This window comes from Misgurnus anguillicaudatus, chromosome 16 (assembly GCF_027580225.2).
Source record: "Misgurnus anguillicaudatus chromosome 16, ASM2758022v2, whole genome shotgun sequence".
In the NCBI taxonomy this organism is placed as follows: domain Eukaryota; kingdom Metazoa; phylum Chordata; class Actinopteri; order Cypriniformes; family Cobitidae; genus Misgurnus; species Misgurnus anguillicaudatus.
This window is the reverse complement of record NC_073352.2, coordinates 34,895,175-34,921,341: the sequence shown is the minus strand read 5'-3', so window position 1 is coordinate 34,921,341 and position 26,167 is coordinate 34,895,175. Positions and strand designations below refer to the sequence as shown.

Genomic DNA, 26,167 nt, shown 5'->3' with positions numbered 1-26,167 from the left:
ATTAAAATGTTAAATTGGGATGCACTAGGCTACCTGTTTCGATCGCATATATGCACATTCAAAATGAACGCATTTTAGTACAATCCAAATACATTAAAGAACCATATATGTGTACTACTGAGCATTAATATGTGTTGCATGCCGCAAAAGATATGATGACTAGTTGCCTATAAGTATTTTATTGGTGCAGAAAGTCAAAGGCATGTTATCATAACCTTTATTGGAATGTAAATGTACATCCAAACTTAGCTGCAGGAATCCGTGAGGGGAAATGGACAAGAAAATGATTGTACACAGGGCAGGCTGAGTAACAATTACACTTGTGTTGTTGTCAATCGCGTTGTCAAACGCAAACACTCATTTATTCAAACGTCTCTCTACCAAACTACCTACTGTACACAGCAAAATCACCAGCGTTCTGTTGGTGTATATATGGGTACCACCGGGGGCCTCATTTATAAAGCGTGTGTACGCACAGATTTGATTGTAAAGTGTGCATACACAAAAATCCACGGCAAAGTCCACATTTATAAAAAACATCTTTGACGTGGAAAAGTGATGTTGTGGAATTTTAGCCGCATCAAATAATACTCACTAAGAGTCAAAGTCAAGGATCACACAGACACACTGTCGACAGAATTTTCTTTGTCTGAATTTTATATATTCTGCAGAATAGGCTCTCACCCCCATGGTGCTAGAAGTTTAAAAACCTAAGAGCCCCGATTACAAGGTTGAACACACATTTATAGTAAGATGCTGAAACATGTGTAGTCATCAGTTTCTACGTCATTTAGAAGATAACTTTCAATTTGTCAGTGATTAAGAACATAAACAGCTAAACACAAATCTAGTGAAATCATAAAACGTATGTCTTGTTCTCAGTACATGATGTTTAAGTCCTTGGACATTGTACTTTGCTCAAAAGACAGAAAGAGCATAATTCTGTACGTTAGCAGAAAAACATGATCTCCATATGAATCACAATTTATGAGCTTATGATTGTAATTAAAAAATGAAAAATAGGATGAAAAATGAAACATAATAATATGAAAATAAAAGCATAATAAAAGTCCTCCACTACACTCCTCCCTTTTTATGATTTATTCATAACTTCATTTACTGTCATCGTTACGTAGCTCTGGTTATTACCCTTAACCATAGTGTACACATAGTTCTGTGCAGTTGCAAAAGCAAAAATGCACACACACATAGTATGATCATGAAACTCATTTTTGAAAGAAGAAAAATAGTTCGTTTTCTTGAAGAAATTGAGCACAGTTAGAGTTGGGGTCGTGAGCCCTTGATGATTCCGGATTGAGCACAGTTAGAGTTGGGGTCGTGAGCCCTGAGCACAGTTAGAGTTGGGGTCGTGAGCCCTGAGCACAGTTAGAGTTGGGGTCGTGAGCCCTTGTTGATTAATTTCCTTTGTAGGTTTGGGTTTGGTAGGACCACACGGTGCAAGCGTTCCAAGCTATTATGCTTTGTTGTTCAAATGAAATTACCTTAGTGTCTAAATTAATGTGGGGTCTCAAAGATGGTGATGTAATTACAGTTATTAAGGTGCATGCGTCGTGCACCTTTCCCACATAAAAAATGTTGTGTGCGTGTGTCCAAACCAAACCCAGAATACTGGAGTCGTCCTCCAACACCTTGTGAGCTGTTGCAGTTCTCTCGTATCGTTCTTCGTACAAACTTGCAGGATACAGGGGTCTGTGGCTCCCTCCAATGCGGAAAAGTGGTCCATAGCAGTCGACTAGTCGTCCTCCCTTTGGTTACTTGCAGTCCTGGACCAACCCTCCGGCAATGGGCAGAGTGCACCCAGGTGGCACGCTCCGCGACCTTAACGGCGGTGTGGGTCGTCAGCAGAACCTGAAATGGCCCCTCCCACCGTCTCGCCTTCCAGGATTTCCTCCTCAGGTTTTTCACCAACACGAAATCTCCTGGTTTGATGTTGTGCAAAGGTCCCTCTGCGGGGCGTGGTAGTGCTGCTTTAACCTGTTTTGAGATATTTTGAAGGATAGAAGGCATAGAAATACAATACTGCAACATGTCATTTTCATTTCGAAGGGTATCACCTGTCGCCCTGTGTGGCTCCCACCCCTCCAAAAGTATTTCAAAAAGGAGACAATTTTGTTCAGTCTCTGACCCTCATTCTCATGTACATGAGTACCAGTGGTAAGCACTGAACCCAATTCAATTTTGTTTCTTCACACATTTTGCTTAGTTTTGCCTTGATGGTGCCATTCTCTTTTTCCACTGCACCTCCACTTTGTGGGTGGTAGGCGCAGTGATTGGTCAAATTGATTTGCAAAAATTTACCCACATCTTTCACCACCTGAGCAGTGGAGTGTGCTCCATTATCACTGGAAATTTTGTTTGGGATTCCCCATCTGGGAATAATGTCTTTCAACAACATTTTTGTCACCCCAGCACTGTCTGCATGTTTGGTGGGCGTGGCTTCAGTCCACTTCGAAAAACATGTCTGTCATCACCAAACAATAACGTTTACCTTCTGCTGGTGTCAATTCAATGTAATCCATCATTACATGTGTGAATGGTCCCTCAGGAATGGGATGCCCCACAGGTGCAGTTTTTACCCCTCTTGCAACATTATTACCCAGACATATATGACAGTTTTCACAATGTCTCTGTGCTACAGGAGAAAAACCCTTTGTGAACCAATTTTGTCCCATGGCTGTCAGCATTCCTCCTTTGGACACATGGTCTAAGCCATGTGTCAACCTAGCAAAATGGGAATAAAAGTGTTTAGGTAAGCAAGGTTTTTGATTTGGACCCATCCAAATCCCTTCAGGAGTTTTGGTAGCTCCACACGATTTCCATAGAGCTATTTCTGTTGGGAGAGAAAATGTTTGCATGCTTATTAGTGACTCCTGTGCTGTTTCAGCTTCCTTTTCCTGGGAAATCTGTGTAAGAGAAAAATCAACGTTAGTAGAAATGAGAGATGCTTGCTTTGCCGCTGCGTCCGCGCGTGCATTGCCTCTCGAGACCACGTCCTGTTCCTTGGTGTGTGCTTTGCATTTACACACAGCTATTTGGAAAAGGAGTAAAATTTCCTCTAAAAGAGAAACAAGCAGTCAATGTAAATGGTTATAGATTGATTAGTAGCAATTTTATAAGCTTGTGTTAGTGCATGCAATTCAGCCACCTGTGCAGATTTGTCAGGTGGTAAGCATCCGGATTCTACAAACTTCAAAGTCAGACACAACTGCCCACCCCACCCTGATTATACCTCTGTCATCTCTGGAAGAGGACCCATCCACATAGTATGTGAGGGTGCAATTAGGTATGGGTGTGTCAGCCAGGTCAGGCCTTCGTGTACATACTTCCCGTGGGGCAGACAAACAACAATATGGTGTACCTTCATCAGGTGTAGGTAACAATGTCGCCGGGTTCAGAACTGTACATCTTTCAACTGTGACATTAGACATTTGTAACAATGCACAGGAATAACGCAGCCACCTTGCTGCAGACAAGTGAGATGTGCGCTGTTCAAGCAGTATATGAGACACATAGTGAGGAAACCAACAGACGCGGCTGTGCGTATCCCACAAACTCACTGCTGGCTTTACAGCTTTCTCTGCAGCTGCCACTGCCCTGAGACATCCCGGTAGGCCCCTGGCCACCGGATCAAGACGACCTGAAAAATATGCAACTGGTCTCACCTTGTCACCATGTTCTTGCAACAAAACAGATGTCATACAGCCATTTCTTTCATCCACCATTTGAACAAAAGGCTTTTTTTTATATGGCAGCCCCAAAGTGGGTGCCTGCTGTAATGTCTGTTTTAGTTCCACAAATGCCCTTTCAGCCTTCTCTGTCCATCTTATCTTCTCTGATGGTGCAAAAGGTTTTTCATAAATCATGTTATGCAATGGTTGTTGCATCTCAGAATAGTTAGCAATAAAAGTCCTGCAATAAGATGTCATACCCAAAAATGACATTACTTGTCTCTTTGTAATGGGTTTTGGTATGTTAGCAATCGCCTCTATTCTCTTTGGAGAGAGAGACTTACCCATTGGTGTAATTTCGTGTCCTAGAAAGGTTACTTTCTGGACAGAGCACTGTACCTTCTTGGGGTTGACCTTGTGGCCCTCCTCAGCTAGATGAGTGAGCAGCCGTATGGTGTTGTCAGTGCACGACTGCTGAGTCGGTGCCGCCACCAAGAGGTCATCCACGTACTGCAATAAAGCAACATCATCATCCAACACAAGTGTCTGTAATGAACAATGCAAGGCAAAGTTGTAAATCGTGGGGCTCTCGCTGTACCCCTCAAATGTAAAAGTAAACGAAAACTGGCTATCAGGATGGACAGGAAACACTGAAAGATGCATTTGAAATATCCACTACACTTGAAAACCACTGGCCGTCAGCTGGTATCTGTGAGAGAATTGTGTACGGGTTCGGCACGTTTGGTGCCCTTACCTGCACCGCAGCATTTACTGCTTGGAGGTCTTGAACAAACCTCCACTCTGTGGGCTGACCTGCATCTCTGACCTTTTGTACAGGAAAAATGGGTGTTCTCACAGGTGAGTTTGGGCAGGGAACAATTATCCCTTTCTCCAATAAGGCCTCAAATACTGGCCTTATTCCCTCAAGCGCCTCCCTTTTCAGAGGGTATTGAGGTTTGCATGGTCTGTAATCACTCTTTGGGGTGATAACTACTGGTTCACACCCTTTAATCAAACCCACATCATATTTATCTTTAGCCCACAGGTAGTCAGGTACTTTGTCAAGAACCTCTTGCGGTAAATCAATGCTAGCACACGTCATGTGTGCTGGCAAAATGTTTTGTAAATTTGAATCTGCAGAAACAGCTTTCTGTATTACAACGCTCTCTCTCTCAGCAATGAAAAAAGAAACACAACTTCTCCTGTGTGCCGTTATCTGCTCTGAGAACTGCACGTTATCTGACAACATTTCCCAATCAACAGCCTCGCTACAGGCCTTTGCAAATTCACCTGCTTTTTCCCATGGCTGACTGGTATTTTTTTTGCAATGGAAACATGGGGTACCGAATTTTCAACATCAAAAATTTGTTCTTGCTTTTCTGTCAATTTGAACGAGTGCCACACACCATGAGTCATTCCAGCATTTATGGGTTATAGTCAAACCTTCTGTTTTTACAGAGAACCATTTCTATGAGCTGTGCAATGCATGTTATCAGCTGGAATGACCTCGCTGGCTTGTGGCAATCTTATCTTCCCTTCAGCATGCAACTCTTCACTCATACACAGGCCCATTCATACACATACAACATAGACACACACATAGATGACATTCTGGGATCCCAACAAGAAATATTCAGGCCTTGGTTGTTACGTAAGATGCTAGCATTAATTTTACACATCAAATCCCTCCCCATGAGGTTTACCGGACACGCGTCAGATAAGAGGAACATATGCATAAACTCGTTACCGTCATGCATACAACAGAGTGGAGCAGTAAATTCTTCCCTCACTATATGCCCCGTAGCACTCATAGATGAGTTAAACTGCCCACTCAAGGTGACAAATGGGAATTCATCTTTGCGTATGACAGAGTTAGTTGCATCCAGAGTCTACCATAAAACAACAAACGCCTGTCCCTCAACCATTATTTCTCCGAGAGGCAATTTAGCGTATGCCTCTCGGTCAATTTCAAGCAAAGCAAGTCCTTCATTGCACAGAGCATTTCTTTCCCTATCACACACATCAGAAAAATCAGAATCAGCAAGCAGATAATATGGCATTTGAACCGCAGAAAAAACAAGACTGGACTTACCCGCCTCTGTACGATGCTCCCCTTCCCCCTCCTGGCTTCAGTCGCCCCTTTCTTTACACACCGGCAGGTTTCCCGCGCTCCCTTGGGATTCCGGTGTCCCTTTAGTTTTCAGGAAATGGAAACATTAGTTTTTCAAATGTCCTTTCTGTCCGCAATACCAGCAAACATTTTCTTTCGGATCTCCTCTCCTCTTCTCTCATTCTCTCTGCTGCCCGTTCTCTCGGGAGCGTTGTCCTTGCGAAGAGAAATTGCGTTGTTATGTTGTGGCTGTGCCCATTCTCCTATCTTGGCAAAAGCTGAAGATAGCTGTTTCTCTGGTGAACGGCTTCTCTGCTGTTTCCTTAGGCCTTGCCTCCCGTTCCGTCTTTATCTGAACATCATCTTTGTCCTCTTCAAAAGTGCTGTCAAGGATGTGGATGATCTCTGATTCTGGTCCACGTGGCAGTTCTTGCATCGGCGGTGGCGGGGGTGCAGAAGGTGGTGCTTGTCATGCTGGCTGTTGTATCTGTGCGATTTGTTGAGCAGGTGGTGGTGGAGGGCGACGTTGTGGAGGGGGTTGGAGGTCATCGTCCAGAAGCGGTACCTTGTGTATTGGAAATGTACCCCAGGTGGGGTACGTGCAGGTGCATAGGGAGGAGGAAAAAAAAGAAAGTTAGGTTCATCATGTAATGAATCTGATATAGGAAAAACATTTGCTTAATGTTTAGCTCTGACTTAGTCTGAGTCAGTTCGTCCTTGGTCTTTATCTTACTCTGTGCTCTCATTTCTCTGCCATCCGCAATGATTTTTCCCTTAATAAAATGAGTGCTTTTACACTCAGTGTTCCTTTAGGAGGAAAATCATACCTTTTCTCCCAGATTTTACGCTTTCCAACGCCCCCGTGCCCTTTGATTTGATCACTCGAGCATACACACCATTTTCCAGATCCATTGACTTTGTACTCCCTTTCGAATTACCCTGACCCATGGTCATGAACGAAATAACGCTTACCGTATTATCTATTCAGATGCCACCACAACGGTTCTTTTCCAGATTCCGTCAGCTTTGACTCCAGAAATGGTTGAGACTCTCCCTTCCCTTAGGCCTGGGGTACGGAGCCCGAGACCTCTCGTCTCAGGGGTGATCAGTCAGTCTCTCCCAAACCTTCTGGAGTCTTCAGCTGTGGAATCCGCATCCTCGTCGCCATTATTGTTGTGGAATTTTAGCCGCATCAAATAATACTCACTAAGAGTCAAAGTCAAGGATCACACAGACACACTGTCGACAGAATTTTCTTTGTCTGAATTTTATATATTCTGCAGAATAGGCTCTCACCCCCATGGTGCTAGAAGTTTAAAAACCTAAGAGCCCCGATTACAAGGTTGAACACACATTTATAGTAAGATGCTGAAACATGTGTAGTCATCAGTTTCTACGTCATTTAGAAGATAACTTTCAATTTGTCAGTGATTAAGAACATAAACAGCTAAACACAAATCTAGTGAAATCATAAAACGTATGTCTTGTTCTCAGTACATGATGTTTAAGTCCTTGGACATTGTACTTTGCTCAAAAGACAGAAAGAGCATAATTCTGTACGTTAGCAGAAAAACATGATCTCCATATGAATCACAATTTATGAGCTTATGATTGTAATTAAAAAATGAAAAATAGGATGAAAAATGAAACATAATAATATGAAAATAAAAGCATAATAAAAGTCCTCCACTACAGTGAATAGCGCCACGTCAGGGTCTGTACAGATGTGTGCACTTTTACTTTTGTCCGATTGCTGCAGGTTTTTGGAAATATAAGCCATTCTTGCTGCTCGACAGGTACAAACATTGACAGGTGGTCTTTTATGACATTAATTAGGCATCGTATAAAGGCAGAGATCTAAAACTGTTCAGCTTTGCACAAGTTCAAGATCATTTGTGATTTATAGAAAGAAAAGGGTATGCGCGTTTTCTGTCCGTACATTCGTTTTATGAATCACACAGATGCATTTTTTATAAATGATCGTAAGATCAAATGTAGAATGATTTTTAGACATCATTTTATAAATGAGGCCCCAGCGGTGGACATTTAACACTGATGATTTTGCTGTGTAGCTTCATTTGCAGGGTGAAGGAAAACCTGTTTGATAAAAGAGCCAGTAGTGGAGAAATAATAACTTTTAAGAAATAATCTTTTTTGAGTAATGACCCCAACACTGGCTATGTCCTCTTTACTGGAGTGTGACATGATTTGTGTCATGCGCAGTTGCATAGTATAGTATATGTTTATACTCATTCAAACCACAATCAAATTCACTCTGAATGGCAATTTTTTTTTACGATGATAACCGGATATTAAAAAGGAGTAACGAGGTGATTTTTAAAATGTAAGGAGTAGAAGTAAAATTTCATCTGAAAAGTAATTACTCCAGTAAAGTATAGATACCCCAAGTTTCTTTGTAAGTAAGGTATTTGTACTTTGTTACTTTGACAGCTGTGAGGCAACAGTGCTAACAACTGAGTTACTTTGTAACCAATTGAATTGTTGGCCATACAGCTGGAAGAGTTTTTTTTTAGCACAGAACATCTGAAAAGTACCCTGGTTAAAACCAGACCATTCTCAGTAGTAACTGAGTTATGGTCTGGCAAAGCTTCATAGACAAATCATTTCCAAAGGGGCGTCACCAACAGACGTCTCTCAAATGCCTCTGGTTTTAGGTCTACCCAATTGGACACAATTATAGCGATGAAGGAGATGACGTATGCAGAGCTATATCAGTCTTTTGCCGGATCCAGTCGGTAAGACAGCGATAACATCTTTTTTTAGATATGAAGTGTTGTTCTTTGCTCGGGTTTTAACGAAAAGGAAGTTTAAATGGCTTAAAACCGACGCATAGCTGATTCGAACGAGTGATGTTCCACAGCGGCATTCATCTTTGCAATTGTACAAAAACTTCTTCACCGTCGCTGCGCTGTCATCATCATATAAAGCCCTCCCCAACGTTTCTGATTGGTGCCGCAATTTCTCGGCACAGTAAAACTCCAAATGAATGTAAGTTGTATTTCATTCATATATCTGCATTTTTAAAATTCGTCTTTAGTTACAACACATTTGACAGCCAATGGCATTTAGCCTCATTGACGTCAAATCAAACATAGCAAATCAGATGAATGACCTGCTGCAGGCAGATTTGTTTCAACACAGTCATTATGCAAAGCTATTGTATGCCTTCAGGAAACTTCATGTTTTTTTTCTAACAGGTGTATAAATGACAGAACATGCTTGTGGACTCAATGGTGAATCTCTATGGATCAGTCCATATGGTGCCAAATCCATAATGCTGCTCAAACAATGAAACAGTCAGGTTTTCACTACTAATACAACTACTACTACAAAAAAGCATAAAGTAACAACAAGAAGACTACCATCACTAATCATGTGACTTATGAAAGCTGCAATGGGTAGACTATTACTTATTACCCAACACATGCTATTAAACAACCGCAACGTATTGTCTCACATTGTCTTCTAGTTTTTTATAGCTTATGTAGTCATACACATCTCCTGTATCAATGCTAAATTAGTTTCATCAAATTCTGATGGCATTTCAGCTGATACTTTCAGATATTCATAGCAACTCAGATGTTGAGAGAGGCGGTGCTGTTTATAGATCTGTATATTAGCCATGAAGGTTTTATTATAACAGCATGAAGACCATCGTGTTTTTTGATATGCTATCTACGAGTGTGAGAAATAAATGGGGGTATTTTTTTGATTCATGAAAAGGCAGACTGTCTTTTTGTTGTTTTGTTTTTTCATCGACCAAACTTCATTTTATATATGGAAATCCATCATTTTTATCCAAGGTTATGCACGAGTCAAGCCGGGAATAATTCCAGAAGATGGAGGGGTTTAATGCGGTTTTATGGAGTAGAAAGATAATTTACATTGCTATTTGTGATGCCTGAATCATTTCAAACAAGCATGAGGTAAATGGCCATCCATGCCGACATCTTTACAGGCCAGTACACACAGTTTGGTAAACAACACACACATGCACACACACACACACAGCTTTAGAGAACGGATAGCTTGCGTTTCTGAACACTTATAAAAGGTTACAGCTTAATGACCGTATCGTGTGGCTTGACAGATGTGATATTAGATTTTTAAATGATCAGATGTATGATTTCTGCATGCAAAATAAAAAACAAGAAAAACTATTTCCAGTAGTTACACTTAAATCATACAGCAATAAAACTCAATTTATAGAAAACATTATAACGTGCATGCAATGAAAACAGTGATATCATTTTCATTTCGGATCAGAAATACAGACTTAAGTAGTTAAGGGAAGATTACATCAACATGTCTTGTTATATTTTAATATTTTCATCACAATTTTGTGGCCATGCATACATCCTGCAAATAAGTTGTGTCAGGAATGTAAACTGTTTTTTTCTGTTCTGAATAAAAGAACTGATACGTTGCGACTTATTTCTGATAAGACCACACATCCATTAAAAAGTAAAGTTTCCAGTGTTTTAGTTCATTGGGGGTTAAGAAGAAAAAATGTTTAGGTTTAAAATAAAAATCTCTGTTTATCCCCTCAACTCTCAGAAGCGCTGAGAACAAACAACATTAGTTAAGGGTCATACAACACTCTAAAAAATTTGCTGTAATTTTGCAGCTGGTTGCCAGTAACTTACTGTAGAAGATAAAGTCAAAAAAATTTTCATGTTCATTTAACTTTGAACAAAACGTTGCCAGTAAATTACAGCAAGTTACTGGCAGCTAGTTGCCAGTAATACCCATTAATACTGTAATTTCTACAGACATTTTTTACAGTGAATGCTTTGAGGTTTTGCGGGACTTTTATCCCAGCACCTGCTGCAAGCATGGAGGTCTTAAAGCTTTTCTTTAACTCTTTTCCCGCCATTGACAAGTTATCTCGTCAATTTAAAAAATATATTTCCCTGCCAATGACGCTTTCCTGATAAGTTTTTACAGTAATCTATAATTCCACTATTATTCCACTTTTACCCAATAATATATAAAAAACTGAAGCATAAACTAATCTGATCTCAAACAAAAGTCCTCTCCAAAAATGCAATTATTTCAGCTTTTTGCTCAAAATGTGGTATTTTTGAAAAAACCTTAAAAAGAGAACAAATAAAGATAGGATTCAACTTTTTTGTTTGTTTAAAAGCAGAGGATCTGTTCTTTCATTTGATATATTTGTATGTTTATATATTTACAAAATAAAAATTTCCTGGAAGGCTTTTTGTGAGACTGGCAGGCAACTTTTAAAAAAAGGCTGGTTGGGAATGAGTTGAATGTCTTTCATTCTGGAAAGACAACAAGAAACATCTTCAAAACTATTGCATTTTTCATCAGACTCATCCATTCTCATCTTACAAGGATGCACATTTAAGTAGCATTTTATACTTCAATTAAGCTTGAATAAGAAACATATTTAAAATGTTCCATGTCCCAAGTAATCACAGAAATATCACACATGTGAATATCAAATACTACACACTCAAAGTTTTATATCAGACAGACCATTTCACTGATCACCTGTCAGTCAAACAGTCTGTCTAAAATGGCAGTTCCGGGTCAGAATAAGCTGTGAAGTGGATTATAGTCAAAGTCTGACTATGTAAGACTATATTATCAGACGTATTATCTTTAGCTAACATGATTGTCCCTGATTCCTTCAGATGAAGTCATAATGACAAAACGTTCTTTCTGTCGACTGTAATCTGGGAGAAAACCTGCCACAAAAGGACTGAAACAAAGACCACGGGAGCATAGAAAGAGGTTATCATGACCCTCTGAGAATAAGAAAGAACTCATTCAATTACTGCTGATCATTTCACACGCACACGCACAGACACACACAGACACACACAGACACGCACAGACACACGCACAGACACACACAGACAGACACACACGGGGACACACACACACACGGACACACACACATGCACAGTGTGAATCGCCTGACTGTTGTTATCGTGCCCTTTACAGAAGGCTGCTGTCAGCAAGCATTCATTAACATCTAAGCTCACATGATCACGTCACAATGAAAATATGAAAGATATGAACCTCTGTCCATACTGTCACTGGACACCGAGTCTATTTCAGACATTTCAATCAAGAAAAGAAAAATATCTAACAAAGAGAAACTTTATTGCTGCCCATACTCTTAAACATAAAGGTGTCTAAAAAACTTAAACATCTACAGATATGGAAGACTATATTACACAAAAGGTTCTTAAAATTATTAAAAGGTATTTTTAAGCACTTTTTGTGTGTATAGGGTCATGGATTTAAAACATAACCCTAAACTATTCCACTGTAAAAAAAAATGTGCAGAATGAAGTTAAAACAACTTGGTTTTGTAAGTCAATTCAACCTCCTACTTTAACTGTTTTGACTAGTGATAAGTTGATGCAACTTAAAAAAGATGTTGAAATTATATTTTGATTTGATAAAAATGCTGCATTTTTTATAGTATGAACTTCTGACATGTTAGTGCTACAGATATAAATGTGAGATTTTACCTGACCAGCAGTAAAACAGAGAAAACAGAATTATTTTCTAAGAACCGAATATCATACAAACTCTGGGTGAAAACCTTTAAATTGGGCCTGTAACAAAAAAAAATTGTATATCAACATACAGCGGAGAGAAGATGTAATTACCAACAAAGGCTTTTCTACAAAGTATTAAATAAAGTGTGTTCAATACTTATTCCCTGTGTCATTTCACTTTATTTATTATGACTCAACTTGTATACTTAAATGTTCTGATTTCTTCGTATGAATTCAATATTTGGCTTGATTTTGGAGGAAATTTTGTGTCAATAGCCCACTTAGAAATCCCCTTAAGGCCGGGGTATACCTTTTTTCCGTGTCCGCTTCCGGCTCGCGCGCGCACGCGTCTGCGCAGCTTTCCGAGTATACTCCCCGCGGCTACACGCGGATGGCCGCGTTCGACACTATACGCAATACAAATGATTTCTTATTCAAATTATTACTCTACTGCAGCACTGATTTGGAGACATTTACAGTACATTAAAACATTAGGATAGGTGAAGAAAAGAAACTGATCCACTATTGCAAACACAGTTTAGAACAAACAACAAGACAACAAAGAACAGGAATCAAACAATATGGTAACAAACATGCTCCACAGCTTTCTGTTCTTGGAAGAAATAAACATTAAAGAAGAAAAACGATATAGTATGTGTGCAAATGCTGTCTATTTCCTTTGTATAATTGTTTGTAGTGGAGTGTCCTGTCTAAATATTTTCACGCGCATGCGCTGTTGTACGCGGACTGTACGCGCACTGTCCGCGCGGTCTCAAATTTTGGGCTGCACGCGGACGGTCCGCGCGGCCGGCCGCGGACCCTCCTGATGACGAAAATGACGTCATGCTGACGGCGCGCATACGCGGACGTCCCTAGTATACTTTCGGCTTTACTGATGTGTCAAATACTTATTTTCCCCGCTGTAAGTTTTTGTTTAACTTAACAAATTAAGTTAAATAATTTCAACCTGTTTTTAAGTTATGACAACTATATACCTGTCAACAACTTAAAATGTTAGGCTCGATTGACTTGCATAGACAATTTAAACGTGCACACAGCACTGCAGCATTTACCTAACCCTAACCCTAATCATGTTGAGGAACCTACAGAACAACCGACTGCAGCAGACACCCAAATAACCACATTATGTACTAATACCATCTTAGCAACCACAATGAAACACCTTGACAACCGTACCCTACACCTAAATCATATACCTAATTTCATGGGAATTCATAAATATTTTATAAGTTGGCTAATTTGTATGAAATTTGTACAAAATGTGATGTTTAAACACAACTGTTTTAAAAGTGTCATGATAAAACACACATTTTTGCACTTTTGCATACAATAAAACAACACACAATAAAAAAAACTAAAAAAAGAAATAATAAGATAATTTTTTTAAGAAATAAAAAATTAGAGAATAAACATCATGGTGGTAACCAAGAAAAATGTGTTATTATGTTTCTATACTTATTTGGTAAAATCGTGATACTATTTTAAGAGGAAAAAACAGTTTTTTAAGTACAAAGCAAACACAACTCATATGGACTGAGAGAGAAAATCAGAAAAACAGAAAGCTGATGATTGTGTTGTGGTTGTCTGTGAGCTAATCCTAATTTTACCTCTGATATAAATCAGATCACACAGCCCACACAGCTGTAGTCATGGAGACCGACCTGCAGCATCATCCAACTAAAGAAAATTCTCAGAATATACACAGAACAAACACACCTGAATATAAAAAATAAACACTGTTAGCATGAATCATCCTGAGAGCTCAGTCAAATCACATTTATAGCTTGCATTGTGAGTTAAGCACGCTATAATAATGTCTAGCAGCTTCTGAACGTTGTCTATAACAGAAAAACAGAAGAACCAGACTCCGTGAGTTTGACTCTGATGAGAAAATCTGGAAAAATCTGATGAGAAAATTATTGATACGAGAAAACCAACAACAGGGGAAATGCATAAGGAATAACAGACCACTGAATTATTAAAAATAAATACACAGCCTAAGGTGATGATGTGGCCACAACATGACACAGACATGATATTATTAATAATTCAACAATCCAGAGTCAAATATTTCACTTGCAGCAAAGTTGACACAACTCAACCATGTTTCAGTTGTATGTTGCTTTTGTATCTGTATGCATGTGCAAGATCAGTGACGGCCGGTGACTTTTCTTCTGAGAGGCGCGCATTCAAAATACGTGTTAGTTGCATCATGTTCATCATGCATCTTGTCAAAATACGTGTCTGCTGCACATGTGTTGAAAGAGTTTATGATAAAAGAGACTCTCACTTTCACAAAATACACACAAGACACTCACTTAACACTAAACTCTGATTACACATGAGATTAAGTGAGTATCTTGCAAACACAAGCATCATTTTTGTCATAAACCCTTTGGACGTGTTTGCAGCAGACGCTTATTTTGACAAGATGCACGATGCACAATGTTCACATGACACGCCGAACACATATTTTGACATGATGAGCCACACAAATGACAGGCTGCTGCAACTTGATCTCACAAAATTCTTGAAATATTCACGCATTATTTTGCTCAGTTTTGCGTGGCATTGTCACATATTTCCACCATTTTACGTGCCCGTGCCACGACTTTCTTTTCCGTGTCACTTTCACATATTGGTTACTCAACTGTTTTTCCTATTTTAAAACAATTGTCGCTTCGGTTTGGGGTTAGTCACTTTAAAGGAACAGTATGTAGGATTGTGGCCAAAGCTGGTATTGCAATCACAAAACTTGTGGCTAAAACTGGTACTGCAATCACACAACTGGTGGCCAATACACAACATGACAACATAAACATCATGAGGGCTGCAACTCCACTTTTTAAATGACAATATCCTGATCAGACTACTATTGTCAGTAATATAAGTATTTGAAATGAAAATTATTTCTTAATGTCTAGTTACGTACAGTATCAGGGCCATTTTATGATTAATTGATATAAATTTCTTACATACTGTTCCTTTCAGTATTGGTTTATAAAAAAAATTGTATGCTTTTTAAACCATTGTCGCCTGACGTTAGGGTTAGAGTTGGGTTTGGGTAAGGATGTCATTTTATGTAACAAAGTTGTTCTAACCCCAAACCCAAGTGACAATTGTAAGAAAATAGGAAAAACAATTGAGTAACCAATATGTGAAACTGACACGGAAAAGAAAGTCGTGGCATGGGCACGTAAAATGGTGGAAATACGTGACAATGCCACGCAAAACTGAGCAAAATAATGCGTGACTATTTCACGTATTTTCTGAGATCAGGCTGGGCTAAATACATGTTGTGACGAGCTTTTCCTCAGAAAAAATCAACGGCCGCCACCAGGACAGAGCCAGCGCCAGACCATAACTAACAGGGGGGCACTCGGCTTCCAACGGGGGGCACACAATAGCAACAATAACTTGCAAAAACAAGACATTAAAACAACAAATACAGCAAGCACACACTCATACAACTAGTACAGACTGTCACCTCATTTCCCGTATAAAGTGCAAAAGACCACAAACTATGCGCAAAACTATTGAACTTCGAGCTCCGCTGCGCTCGCGTTTGGCTCGACGCAACAACAAACCGCCCTCGCGCGGCGCAAGCCATTGAAATTAATGGGTTTCATAGAGCAGCGCACACCACTTCCTAGCTTTAAAAAAGCCGCTTTACCATAAATCATGTCGTAATGCTGTTAACGGTCTATAGCCACACTTAACATTTAAGCTTACGTAATTTAAAACAATGCTAACTTACCTTTAAAATAGCTGAAGACGGTGTGTAAGAACATTAAACTTCCTTAAAACAGTGTCCTGTAGATTTGTCAGTGTTGTATAAAGTACTAGAAAGCAGTACTTGAGTAAAAGTACAAGTATTGTACTAGAAAAAGACTTTGGTAGAAGTGAAAGTTGTCTTTTAAAATATTACTTAAGTAAAAGTCTTAAAGTATCTGATATATACTGTACTTAAGTATCAAAAGTAATTTTCTGATATTTAATGTACTTAAGTATTTAAAGTAAAAGTAAAAAGTTTTTTTTTAAAGCAAGCGGTTAGAACTTTGATTGTGAACTTTATTGTGGCTTTCTTATAGTAAAGCATATTCAGGGTTCCTATTATCTTCTTAATCTCAATCATCAAATAAAAATCTGTCTTTTCCAGGACTTTTTAGGCACAATTCTCTAAAGTTCAAAAAGCAAACAGCATATTTTTAGAGCTGACATCAAATAAAAAAGCAGAAATTTCACTTTTGTATGAACTTCAGGTAAAAATGAAAAATACATTATAACTTATTTCTTTCAAAACATGAACATATTTTTGAAAAAAGTGGAGTATCCCTTTAAGTTAGCTGCTCTACTAAGAAAAAAATGCCAACTCGTTGTGTGGTAATGAAAGCACTGTGACTTTGATCAACAATGCAAGCGTACATTCACAATGTATAACATTTATTCAGGTTGGACGGGGAGTTTTTAAATGACAAAATGTAAGTGATTTTCGCTAGACATAAAAGACACTTTATTCGGTAATCGGGAATCTTTAATTTCAATGTACAAAAACATTTCTCACAAATACGGCCACGGGTGTATAACGTTAGCTTTCTCACCCTGTTCATCGTCGGGGTGGTTGATTACGATAACGGGAGGTCCTCCAGTAGGTGCTTTCGTTGCAGTTACAGTTGTGCTTCCTCATCCTTTGGCAACACTACGCTAAAATAGAGTGTGCGTGAAATAGAGTGTGCGGAGCGTGCGTAAATCAATCTAGAAGCACTGATTCGCCAAAACCTCCTTTATTAAGGTCGCACACATTTCTTCTGGTTTTATTTTGTAGTAACGAGTAACGAATATGCTTAGTGAAAATATATTGGAGTAAAAGTATACATTTTATCTAGAAAATGTAGTGAAGTAAAAGTGAAAGTTGACATAAATTTAAATAGCGAAGTAAAGTACAGATACGTGAAATTTCTACTTAAGTACAGTAACGAAGTATTTTTACTTCGTTACATTACAACACTGAGATTTGTGAATTCCACCTCGACCTCTAATCTCTGAGTTTGAGCCAGTCTGTGTTTGCATGAAGATGAAGCAGGTGGTGCTGGTTCGTTCTAAATGATCTAATATCCATATTTTACACGATCCATAAAATGCCGCGAAAAAACACGTTGCTAGTATCAAGTCACAAATATGTTAAAGACGTAAGACGGGTGAGACGCGGTCAGAGAAACTGGTCTATTTTAATTAAAGAAAACATATATCAACTATATTTTCCTCATTTGATTACATTACAAGTCATGAAACATTCAATGTTTAATTTATTTTAATTATTCTTGATATATATTAAAGTAATAAAAAACTTTGTAGGGGGGGCACAACAACCTGTTCGGGGGACACTGCCCGCGAATACCCCCCCTTGACGCCGGCCCTGCACCAGGGGCATCATGCACCAATTTTTTTAAGGGGGCACAATGTGCACAGCTCACAGAAATGTGTGCATACACAGACATCAAACGAAATATTATAGAGCTTTCAGTCTTTTCCATGGTACTTACATTTCTAACAATTTGAGCACCCCTTGATTCATGCAACAACCTCCAAAATAAAAGTGTTGACTAACTTTTATATCAAATACTATTCAAGCGGAATAATTACATATTGGCATCATATTTACATCTGAAACGGCATGTTTTGTTTATTTACGTTTTAATTGTGGCATTAATGATTAATAATCATGATTGAGTTTAATGTTCATAATGATTAAAAAAATATGTTTATATAAAATTATTAGAGGAACTGATTTTTGCCTTCAATTTTACCTCATATGTGAGCATGTGTGATTCTGTGCCTCTGAAAAGTGACAAGGATGCAGCACATAACTAATAATATTTTGCATATTAAACAGATTAAAAGAAAGTAACAGATTAATGGATGCTTCTTTGATTTTGAGGTTGCATGCAAAATCCATTTGGCTCAAATACCGAGGGGGCAAGTGCGCCCTCAGTTTGAATGGGCATGACGCCTCTGGCCGCCACTGTGCAAGAAAGCTTCTCATAAATGTTAAAAAGCAACTTCTGTGGCATCATGAAGCACCTTTATTTTTAAAAGTGTACACTTAAGAGTGCTTAATCCAGATAATTATGTTGGATATTTTTTAATTTATACTAACAAGTTAATATGAATATATTTATAATCCATATATTATATTATACCCTTAACATTTAAAAATCTTGGATTTTTGTTCACTGAAATTGTGTTCTCCCGAACTGAAGAAATGCATTTCTTTTAGACTTCATGCAGACTTAATATGATGCCTTGAAAAGCTGTTCAGATAGAGAGCGTCCTGCATTTTCAAACAGAACTACATTAATCATAAATATATCAAACTACATTGTCCTTCACTGTGCCTGAGCAAAACCTTTAATAAAAATCTTATGTAACACAACATGGAGATTTTACAGAAAGACATACACACAATGAAAGGGAATTTTGGACAGAAACAGCCTATGACACATTTCGCAGCCTCATTACGGCAGAATAACACAGTGTCTCTGTCCAACCTGCCAGGCCATGACAAGAAACTAAAAAACAAACTTTCACAAAAACTTAAAAATGACAAAATCAGTTCTTTAAGAGGTGGCCACTCCGAAAGATGAGGACATTTTTGATGGCAGGGCTTTTGGGAAACGCTCACTGCCTCCGCCGTAATGAAGGTCTCACAGGCGTTTTGCATGTGAATGATCAGCTGTCAGCTTTCATTTTGTATAAAGGTTAGCACTGTCTGTCCTTGTCAAAAAACCTGAGGCAGTCAGGTGACAAAATTAACCGAGAATTGTTGCTCTTTTCCGGGCCGATATCCTAACAAATGCTGCCTCTGCGATCCGAAGTGTGTCGGGATCTTACAGAACAGCGCTTGTCACACCGAAGAGCTTTATCTGCGTTCACCGTTCTCCTGTGAAGCTATTGTCTCTCCAACTCGGTGACATATGACTGAATAAACTCAAACTCCTTTAAATATGTCACGGCTCATGTCTCATGCAGGCCAACAGCCGCCACTAATGCTCATAAATCTAAATGTTGTCAGGCTGCGAGACGCATCGTGAATTAAATATGTGCAGTGTTTGCCACCGAAGGCCTGTGGATTAAATTTGAACGTTCCTTCATCCGGCGTCGCCCCAAAGTTTGCTTTGAGAGAAAATATCTGTGATGAAGCGACGCTGTTAGCTTATGAAGTTTCAAATGTCTTAATAAAAAAAGTTTTTCCCAAGCTTTTAACATGCAAAGCATAGAAGCGAAAGACCAGCTGTGAGAGAATAAATCAGACGTAGCCTTTAGCCCTCGCTAATCAGAGGAACGTCAGGACAAAGATGCACAGAGAGAAAGAGACATCTGAGTGTATGTGTGTGTATAAGCATTCATTTAAAAGTGAACTGCAGGTCTTGTGTTGTGATGAATTGAGAGCGTGTGTGCAGATGGTTACGCGTGCACATTATAGCAGGACTTTAAATAAACAGACAAGAAATGATTACTCAGAGGCAACAATCTCATATGTGGGTCCTCAATCATGAAATCATTTATAAAACCAAACCCTTAATGCTGAAACCCATCCTGCGCACGATTTACGTGTGATCCGTCAAACTCACGCCTCTCGCACTTTCATTATATTGAAAAGAGCAGTCGGGGTATTCAAGCATCCCTCGTGTGTTTCATGCACAGAAGTGTCATTTATGAGATAAACAGGCCATCTTTAAATGTCACATTAGGCTTGAAAAGTAAAATTGAATCTAACTTTTATACTTTAAAGCCACGCTGTTTCTGCATATACAATGTTTATCTTGAGTAGGCTACCTATAGAGTAGTATTACATCCTTCAGAAGAGTCTTTAGTGTAATCAGATTTATAAAAGACAGATCAGCTCTAGCAATTCTTGATGAAAACGCACAGAAATATTCGGGAGGAGGAGTCACCGGCTGCGGGAGGAGCGAGTCACGAGACAAGTAACACTGGATAACTTATGATTCAATACATGTCATGTTAGTGTCATTTACATTATATGCACTTACGCACTGTTTTCAACATAGCACAAAAGTCTTACTTACCCCATGCAACTCATGACCCGGTTTGGGACTTTTCAACAAAATCCAGCGATATAAACAAACACACACGCTAAACTTTGCTGCTACCCTGGATAAATAAAATATATTCATTGTTTCCATAATGCTGGCTCACTTCTCCTTACTTCCAAAAACACACTTCTTCTTTCAAGCCATTGTTGAGTTTGATATAAAACAAAGTTGTCGTGGGAAGTGATGCCTGTGATTTCTAGCGTCCTCAGTTCTCGCTTTCACGCTGATTGAGGTGTGGGCATGCTTTCTGGAGGAAGTGCCTATAAAAGAAATTACATGTAAGGTCTACCCATGATATACGTAACTTTCTGAAACTTGTAGGAATCCTGGCAAATGGCATTTCGAAATACGCTTTTTTGACACTTTGTCCATGTTTAGCATGAGGAAACAACTCTTAAACTATGTTAATAATTCAGAATGCATGAAATACCATTAAACCACCCCTTTAAGTTGGATGAAACAGTCAAGCTTGGTGATGTTAATCACTGTCAGTGAATCTAGGTTTTTATCTAATTTTGGAAGCTGGTGTATTGATCATTTAATTCTCATCTGAACAGCAGTGGTGTACTTTTTAAAAGTGTACTCCCAGTGACAGGTAGGAATCAGGCTAGGGACCAGATTGATCTGATGGAAAGTCATCTTATAGTCATCCACAGTTTGATCGATTAATGTCCATGGCACGAAATTCAGCTTTTTTTCATGCCTTGAGCACGAATGTCTTTTTCGTGGCACTCAAACTAATTTCTATAAATCATTTTTTGTGTCCGTAGCATGACTTTCCTTCTCGTTTAATTTTATGTATTTTTTCTCATAGTTTTTTTTCTATTCAGCTTTTTTTCATGAGCCACTGAGCCACTGAGGGCGGCAGTGGCTCAGTGGTTCATGTAGTAGGTTGTCTACAAACCGGAAGGTTGGTGGTTCGATCCCCGGCTCCACCGGACCAAGTGTCGAGGTGTCCTTTGAGCAAGACACCTAACCCCAGCTGCTCCCGACGAGCTGGATGGCGCCTTGCATGGCTGACACCGCCGTCGGTGTATGAATGTGTGAGTGAATGGGTGAATGTGAGGCAACATGTACAGCGCTTTGGATGGCCATAGGTCTGTTAAAAGCGCTATATAAATGCAGTCCATTTACCATTTATTTTCTTACCATTGTCGCTCAGGGTTGGGGTTAGAATCACCCCAACTCAAACCCCAACTTTAGGCGAGAATAGTTTTAAAATTGGAAGAAAAAACCAATACATAAAAGTACATCCAAACCCCAAATCTAACCCCAACCCCAAGCAACAATGAATTAAAAAGAGAGGGGAAAAATGAGAAAAAAAAGAACACATAAAATGACACGAAAAATAAGTTTTGCGTGAGAAACTATAGAAATATTGGTAACACTTTATTTTACGGTGTCTTTGTTACACATGTTACATGTAATTATTATAGTAATAACAGTTAATTGTGCATAATTACATGCAACTAATCCTAACCCCAACCCTACAGTAAGTACATGTTGTTGATGATTATTACTTAGTACTTCAATATGTAAGAGATAATGTAGAGGCAGCCGGTAGTTATTGGGAAATAAGCCCCGACAGTGTGATCAGGACCCGACGCGAAGCGGAGGGTCTTGTATCACACTGAAGGGGCTTATTTCCCAATAACTACTGGCTGCCTCTACATTATCCCGCTTATTATCCCGCTTATTATCCCGCTTATTATCCCGCTTATTACACGGCTACTTGCCCTTGCAAGTGTTGGCTTCGTAGCTGTCATGCTCTATTTGTCAAGTTCAGTCTCAGTAAGCTCTCTGTGTCTTGTCGTTGTTCGTTCTTCTATCCACTGTTTAAATGTTTTGTTTTTTCCGTACATGTTAAAATGAATGTCAAACTTTTTCCATTCTTAATTGTGGTTGTCCAGTGTTTGTCACAAGATGGCGTCAAACAGTAATCTTTGTTGGCGTGGAGGGATTTTAAACATACAAGTAGTCCGGCTATGCGTTATTACTTTGGAGCGGTTATTATTTGAAAAGAACGAACCTGCAAATGTCTCAACTGACCAATCAGAATCAAGCATTCCAGAGAGCCGTTTAATAAATAATTACAATGTAACAGTGACCCCTTAAAATAAAGTGTAACCGAAATATTTATAAAGTGTCACGAAAAAGACATTCGTGCTCAAGGCACTTAATGCTGAATTTTGTGCCATGGACATAAATCAATTGATCAAATGTTGCATTACTATAACACAACTTTTTGTGAGAACATGTTGTTTTTTCCTGACAGTGCCACTCAGCCACTGTGTCACAAATAATGGATTTTCATGCAAAATAAAACCTTAGAAATTCTCTCTCTCGCTCTCTCTTAGAGTGAAAATCCTAATCATAATCTGCTGAAAATCTCATTGATTTCTTTCACAAACACCAATAACTTTGTTATTAACTTGTATGGGCAACAAATCCAAAACATATCTAATCAAGCCACCAACATTTCCAGCATCTGAGCTCTCTATCTCACACCAGTCCAGCCTCTCTGACAGGTTATCAACTGTAATTTCATGCACTACATTAATGCAGACAGACTCTAACAACTGTGTTCACTTCCAGCACAACACAAGAGATTTAAGGAATCTGTCGTCTGATTGGATAAGACAGACATCAGACTTTATTTACAGTTCATCCCTGAAACTCAGGCTCTCAGTTATCAGTTAAAAGGCTTCAGAATTCACAAAAAAGTGCAAGATCACTTCATTAACTTTTCATGAAATCTCCCACATACTGTACACCTAAACCACCGCTGTGTCAGTCATCTCGTTCATTTGCTCTATATGTGTGATCCTGCCTGTGAAAACTCAGCTAGTCAATTTTGTGATGTTTTCTACAATTTCATTAAACATACGGTGAAAATATATTAATAATATTGACTGAGTAAGGTCAGGTCAAAGATTAATATCAATGTTAAATCAACACTAGGGACAAGCCCAGCCGTTGGGTTAAATTAACCTGAAATAAAAAAATAGGACCTAGCCAGCATAGGATGAATTATAACACAGCAGACTGGGTTCGTCCTTCTTAACCAAGCATTTCTAAAAATGAAATCAAACTTTGACTCCAAATCTCATCATTGGATTATAAGACTTTAGCCTGGATTTTACAGATACTGTAGGGTCACAAATTTGTATTGCTGTCCAAGGTCAAACAAATGAAGATATAATTTTCTTTTTTTAACACGAGAGGTTACTGTAAGTTTTTTTACAGTGGGGAAATTATCGTGTTTGCTTTTAAAGAGCACCTATTATGGTGCTTTCCATTTTCATTTTCATTTTCTCATTTCATTTCATTTAGTTATTTTGATGGGACAATGCATATTAATGAACGTACAATAAAAATTGACGTAAATACGCTGGATTTAGCACAATGCTAATTTCTGAGCTCTTCATCTCACATAGTACCCCATGGTTTGGGTAGGGTCAGATTACTTTGGGGGCTTTTCCACTGGGTGCAGTATGTAGTACCTGATACTTTTTTAGTACCACCTCAGTTGGGGTTCTAATGGCGCTTTTCCATTACATAGTACCCCACAGTTTGGTTTAGTTTTTGTTGGGTCAGCTTACTTTTGGGAGCGGATGTCAGCATATATGCTAAAATGCAACTTCAATGAGGCTCAGCGGAGTGCATCGACTGACGCCACGGGTATTTGAACAGATTGTGAGACAGAGGTAGTTATAAACGCGATGTGCAAACATCTATTTGTGGTGGCCAATTTAAATTTCGTGGCGGACTGAGAAATAAATGAATGTATGGGACTGTACAACAACGCTCTCACATGTATGATGTCACAGCAGTAGGCAGCGCAAACGTAACGACACGCCTATAATCCCTCCCACTCGGAAGTGTTACTGAACTCGATGGAAAAGCTAACCAAGCCAGGGTGAGGTGGGCTGACCCGACCTAAACTGTGGGGTACTATGCAATGGAAAAGCGCCATTACATTGTTAAAACCAGCTTTATTTTGTGTATTGTTGTAAAACAATGTGTTGGCTTGGTGACAGGAGTTAATATCGTCTTCAACTACTCTATCAATACGAGCTGAATCTGATCCAAAAAATGCAGATGACCAAGCTGATCAACTTTACCAGCGCTGCTTGAGCAGAACGTAACAGATTGGTAAGGTAAAGAAACTAAAACATTAAAACCATGTCTACATTTGTGATTGTAGAAATGACAAACAACAAGAGCTACTCTACACTGCACAAAACTTGTGTTTGAATCATGGTTAAGTCAGTAGTAAAGTCTTTAAATATGAAAACATAGACGACTTACAGGCTGTAAGTCAGAAGTGGGCGGAGTTATGATAATGACCGTCGTGTCCACGTCAACAGGCCCAGGAATTAAACTGTTGCCTACAATCTGTGTGTTTGTTGTAGTCCAAAAAAACCTTTTTAAGTTTGAGACGATAACTTGCGTCATTGTTTACTTTTAGGATTTGTACCTTTGCATTTAGTTAACATGAACTCATATACACGTATAGAACAAAGAAAATGTAAAATGGTGAATCGGATAATAGGTGCTCTTTAAATTATTAGTACCATAAATCTCAGAGGTTTGGCAGATCATGCACAACATTTTTAGCATCATTTGTTCTTCTGACTACACGGTCCTAAAATACAAATAAAATAAAACGGTGTAAATCTTGTTAAGATGGAAGTGGATATTTTAAACTGTTCGTGCGTGTAATGAGCATTAGACAGTGAAGTGAAGAAGACTTTACAGTCATCTAACAAGTAGGTCAACTTGGTGCTAAATTCACTTTTAAATAACACACAGAAAATGTCCGAATTAAGCATACATCACTTCATGCTGCCAAAAATATGCTTTACATGGTTTTGTTTCAACTGCTTACTAACTGAGTCTCTTTCCAGTTTTATATTTAGTCATAAGGAGAGAGAGAGAGTGAGAGACAGAAAGAGAGAGAGAGAGATAGACAAGTTAATCAAAGCCTTTGCACAGGAGACAGAAAGTCCAGTATGTATATCTATTGTGTTTCAGTCAGTATGCTGATTTGTTAATGTGAAGTTTGTGTGCATGTCAGCTCCAGTCAGAACCTGATCTCTACAACAGAGTCAACATTACAAACAACATCCTCTCTTAATACAGTTCATTAATAAATGACATCTATATAAAACAAACACAGATAACCTTATTTCCATTCTGAAGCCATTTGTTTAAGTATTATCTATGAGGTCATTACCTGGATGATAAAATCAGCAGGACACCTGTGCCAACCTTAAGATCAAACTCATTACATTCCACAAGATTCATCTAAGCAACCTTTAAAATGTCAAAAGCTTCACTTGTTCTTCAAACCCTAACAAAAAGCACCATGTTTTTGGGATATGTACTGTATCATGGAAACACAAATACTTTGGTGTAGCATGTAAATACCATGCTTCTGTATATGAATATGGTTATTATTCAGTAATGTGGTAATATTACAGTACCACTGTATTATCATTTGATACCATCACTGAAGTATTCTTGTTTAAATGCATCTTCGAGTTCTGGCCTTTTTCAGTGTTAGTCCAAAATCAACAGAACATTTAAATCAAGATTTTACAACTGTTTTCTGCTCAGTACACGGTACACTTTAATTTAACTCATAGCACTTAAGATGATGGGATATCA

At 38.7% G+C, this 26,167-nt stretch overlaps 1 long non-coding RNA gene across 1 annotated transcript; it reads right to left on the bottom strand.

The window, feature by feature from the left end:
- Positions 1-632: 632 nt before the first annotated feature.
- Positions 633-7,491, bottom strand: LOC141350087 (uncharacterized). The gene is made up of 2 exons (XR_012358050.1): positions 5,782-7,491; positions 633-1,995 (listed from the first exon to the last, which is right to left on the bottom strand). It is a non-coding gene; the product is annotated as an uncharacterized lncRNA (long non-coding RNA).
- Between the last annotated feature and the right edge of the window lie 18,676 nt (positions 7,492-26,167).